Raw genomic sequence first — 5,489 nt, forward strand, 5'->3', positions numbered from 1 at the left:
TACCACTTAAACTACTACGAGGAATCCTTCCCACCCCCACTGTCTGGTTCACCAAGCACAAAATACCTGCTCTGGATCAACACTTACTGTCTTCCTTCTCCCACACAGCCAGTTCCAGGCTGGACATCACCACTCACCAGTCACTGCTTTAAAAGTGGGTTTGTTTTGCATGTTACATTCTATGTTTGCTGCAGTACTTTGTGCTTTCAGACTTGTGTTTTCAAATTTTTCTTAGCAGTTACAGGCACTAACAAAAAAAGTAAATACAAAAGAGAACAAAAAGCTGTCCTAATTCTAACACAAATAGCCTGGGATTTCACAAAAAGTTCAACACTGAAAGGTAGTGAGGAAGATTTAAAAGACTGTTCTGCAGTTAAGAGGGCACAAAAATAACACAGGAGAACTGTGGAGAGTCCCATCAAAACCTGCAAAGCCCTAATTTATGCCTTGCTTTTGTTTCAACCTTCAGCTTCACATAAGGCTCAGAGTCCATCCACACATCTGTCACACCTCCCCAGCAGCAGCTTTCAGATATGTGGACATCTTACACTTGGTTTGCCAGTCAGGCCCTATTTCAGTAGCATCACTGCACCTCACTCTGCTCTAGTAAGGGTCAAACATTAGCATTTCCATTTGCCTGTGCTCATAAGCCAAGACTGTACTGCAGAGGCCTGGGAAGGCTTCTTGGTACAGAGACAGCTCCTCTGGAATTAATGCACCTTGCATCAACAAAGTCTTAATATTTCAGCAGGAACCAAGATTTCATGTGTTGGCCCTATTCCAAAAACTTGGGCTACTTACATCACATGCACTAGATTCAAATAAAGCAGCATTATGGTTTTGTTAATTTTTTCTGCTCCATATATCTCCACAGGCATAAGAAACAGGCTTCTGAATTTGAAATGGAGCCTGAAGTTTCTGCAGAGCTTCACTTCCCAAAAAGCAAATATTTACATCCACTAGCACCAGCTGCCTCTTTTCTTTTTCCCTCCATTTAATTTCCAGATGCATTGTTGGTACATCTGCTCTATTAATTAAAACTGATTTACACAAGACAAAATAGAATCATTATTACAAGCCTTCAGTGCAAACGAGTGACGTTTAAAATTGCACTGACATATTCCAAAATTCCTGTGTCCCATTTTTGCACCTTTGCTGCTTGAAAAGTGTTTTGCTCTGTTCAGGTCCTTTGGACATTCCTATAGCTGAAACCCAAAAGCTATTTCAGCCTCACCTGACTCTCCTGACTTGCTCTTAGCTCCTGCCATGAATGATTAACACAGTGGGGAATGAGGGGAAGGCTGGTGGTGTTTGGCTGTATGTTTTCATGATCTAACCATTTTTCAGGCCCATCTTTAGGAGAACAAGGAGTGGTGGTGTAGTTTAGCTTCTTGCCTTAGCTGACCTTCCAGTGCATGGCATAACCCAGCACACACCTGCTAAAGCAACGCAGTGCAACAGCTCTGAGGAGAAAAGAGCATCCCCACGGTGATCCCCACAGGCACAGGATCCTTCTCCCTCAGACAGCGTTACTGGCCTCACCTGGGCTTGCCTGTTGTTGGTAACCCTGTGGCAACTTCAGGTCAGGAGGGCTCCTTAGCAATTCTTGCCTTTCACGCTCTCTGAAAGGTGGCATCTTCCAGATGTGGCTCAGAAGGGCTTGAGGTGGGAAGGGGAAGAGAAGAGCACAGAGACAGCACAATTTCAAGTTACGTCCCCCTGGAAAAGATACCACCCCTCTGCCAACTACAAAGAAGGTTCTGTCTATGTTTTTCCAACATGTTTCTGACACCCTGCTGGCTATTCCAACAGAACCCTGCCCTCACAGTGTCTGTAGGACACATCAGACACAGGGGCCATCTCATTTCCCATATCTTGATCCCAGCTTCAATTTAATCTCTGCTGTGAAAAGCCACTTAAAACTCATCTACCTTCAAGGGAAAAAGTAAATATACAAGTTGGCTCCAAAAGCAGATGGTGTCCAAAGGAAATTATGATAATTAATCTGAGTTGTAGATTTCCAAGGGATTATTCCACTCCAGCACCAGGCCTCTAGGCCAGCACAGCAGTTAAAAGTTTCACCACACTTTATTAATTGCTAATTACTGCTTCATTACTTCCACTCATGCTCCTGAGACTGCTGCTGTCACTGTTTCCTTCAGGGGTCACTTCAAAACTGCAGAAAGTGATGTGATGAGTGAGGTCAGTTACTGAAACATAAATAGGTCTTCTCAGCTGCTGCATGTGCTCAGCCCCAAGCCAGCTCTGAGGCCTGTTACACTCACTAAGCAGTTTGTCATCAGGATCATGGAGAAGACTCCAAATTTGTCTAATTTACAATTGTACATTTGTAACTTCTGTTCTAGCACCCTTTTGGCAAACCCCATTGTCCCAGCATCCAGCCTATGTAGCAGTCCTGCCTATCCCCTCTGTAATCTAGTGAGGAACTAGTCAGAGTTAATTTACATCTGAATTTAATCCATTTCCTACTCAAAGTCTTCCCTCCAAAAAGTCTGAGCAAATCCAGTCAGAGTCTGGTCTTGAGTTTTCACACACAGAGCAGTGATACTGCTGGGAATTGAAAGCTGGACAATATCCAGAGCTTTTAACAGGTTTCCAAGTCTGAAAACAGCTTTCAAGCAAAGAACTTTCACAAAGCTAGTCACGTAATTAAGAGCCAAACCACTTATATGAATATAAATTTATGGGCTAATACCACCCTGTTTCATAATGGAAACAAAGTTAATTTGAATTTTGTTCAGTGCCAGTGCTATTAACTGTGCATCTTAGGCATAACTGAACTTTTCCATAAATCCAAATTTTGTTAACACCCTGAAATCAATTACTTTGTGATTTATAGTTAAGACCATAGTGCTGACAGTTATTAAACACCAGCTTCCTCCGGTGTTTCCACAAAAAGTGCAAGCTCACCCTAGGTGTGGACAAGCCTCTCCAGTGTTCCCAAAGAGCAAAAGTAAGTTTTTGAACTAGCTTTCCTTTAATTCCCAATACATTAGCTGGATCCAGGTCCCTTCCAGTTTGTGCTAACGCTCAATGCCAGTTCAAAGAGCTGTTATGTGGCTTTCAGGTGTGACAACAAGCTTCTGCTGCCAAATATCACCATTCCCACCAGCCAGGAATCCTACAGCCACCCCAGCCCTAGCTGCACTACTCCCAAACACATCCTGTGCTGCTGATCTGCTCCATGCAGGGCTCTGCCTGCTGTCTGCACAGCTGGTCGCATGATTTGCTCCAGCTGCATGGCTGGGTACCATCAGCATCACTGCAGTAGTGAAGGCAGGGAGCTGCTCAGAGGGCTCACAATTCTGACAGCCCCACATTCCTCTGATAAACACTCATCTGTCAGAGCACACCCTTATTTGTGGGGATGTGCAGCTATTCAGCAGCCACCTTGAAATTAGGTTTAATTGTGACCCCAAGACAGATTTCATTACATTTCAACTCAATGGTGTTGAGTTGTGCTCTGTCATCAACCTGGGGCAGTCAACTGATTATAAAGCAAGTATTTAATCACCTTAACTCTCTAGAGACTTAAATTAAGGCACTTCACCACAGTCCCTTTATTCCTTAGTCTTAATTGAGGTTTCATTACCCACTGGTACAGGGTCATTGTTTTGAAGCACAGGTACCTGACAGCCAAGGACCTGGGGCTACCTTGGCATGAGCTTTCATTTATATCAGGCAGCATTTGCTCATTCATCTCTTTGATACCCAGATAATGATCTCTGGCTTCAGCAACAAATAAGTTTTGAATATTGATTCACTTTCACCCTGCTATCCCCCAATCTAAACAAATCAATTCACCAGCAAGTGACAGGCTCTTCTCCCTGCTATCCCCCAATTTAGATAAATCAATTCTTTAACAAGCAAGTCATCCCCAAGCACTATGATGATGCACTTCAATAAATCTATTCAAGTTTCCTACAGAGGAAAAAATATTATTTTAATATACAATTTCGTATTATTGTTTTAATAAAAGGAGCCATTTACTGTGGTGCTCTAGTGCAAATTGTATTACAGGTAAAATTTCATCTCCCCAGTCTCCATGGGGGACACAGAGGACCTGACACAAGACAGGAAAAGGACATTTGTTAAATAGCTGTTCAGCCAGGGAGAAAGCTAATTTGCTTTGGGCTCAGTGCTTTGTCTTTGCTTTCAATACCAACTATTTAAACTCAAAAACTGCCAGGCATGCTAGTATATTAAGATCTATCAAAATTCAAATCAGATGCATAATCTAAATAATGTAGTGTATAAATTGACTTTAAGGACTGCAGAAGTTGCATATGCATCTTTTAAGGTCTGTAGCAGCAAAATTAAGACATCCATATTTTCCTTTTACTTTCCAATCTGCCATTTCATGTCTTTAGGCGCTGTTTTTATATTGTTATATTGGGAATGCAAATATTTCATAAAACTTTTGATAAGCTTGAATACAATTCTGAGCATTTACATTTCCCTATAATTCAGTAAAACCATAAACACATTAAACAGTATTTCTACCAAAATCAACCAGACAATCCCTATAGCAACCACTTCCAACCCAGTCTCCTGATTTAAGGATGCTTCTGAAGTCCTCACATCCCTGAAGAACATTCTGACATTAACAGCCAAAGTCTTAAGCTTCACTAAAAGCAAGAGAGGCAACACTGTCATTCAGTTCAGCATCCATTCAACTCCTCTTCTGCATAAAGATTTCCCAAAAAAACACCAACTAGCTGTAAGGAAATGAAGTTATTGGTACAGGATTCATTTCCTGTGTCATCTCACACCTCTAGGACACAGAATGATCCTCCCCAGCTCTCTAATTTGGTGCTTTACTTCCAAAGAGAAAGGCACTGGGAAAAACACATTAGCATTAATAATTGCAATCAAAATGAGTTAGCAAGCAGTCTCCAGACAAATTGGATAGCCAACCCAAAGACAATCACCTGGAACCCCTGGCAGTGCAGCAGAGCCAGCCCTGAGGAATAAGGCACACAGCTTTTTCTTAATCACACCACTCAGTGAAGGCAAGCAATTAGAACATTTGGATAAGAATAAATAATAGACTTTGCAGACAAAAGTACAGTGTATAACAGCCTTATCCTACCAGAGCAGTTGTCATAGCCAGGAGAAACTGAAGATCCTTAAGAAAATCCTTCTGCTAAGGGTTACAGCAACCACAGTGGGACATGGACTACAAGGCTCAGTGACAAGGCCAAGGGTACTGTGTGCAGGCCTCCCCCACTGCTTTGACCACATCTGCAAGCAGAGTCTCTCTAAGCAGGTAAACTCCAAAGTTAAAGTCAGAGAGAAATGAAGACAACTGTACCCTTCACTCATGGAGGATGGATCCAAATGGCAAGATGAGGAAAGCCTGGCTAAAAAAAAAATAAATAAAAATTAAAAAAAATTAAACCCTCCCAGGCTCCCCTGCTGCATTGATTTCTTCCATGTTTGGTAAAGAAACATGTAAACAGCAACAC

The sequence above is a fragment of the Cyanistes caeruleus genome, chromosome 12, assembly GCF_971803275.1.
Source record: "Cyanistes caeruleus chromosome 12, bCyaCae1.hap1.1, whole genome shotgun sequence".
Classification (NCBI taxonomy): domain Eukaryota; kingdom Metazoa; phylum Chordata; class Aves; order Passeriformes; family Paridae; genus Cyanistes; species Cyanistes caeruleus.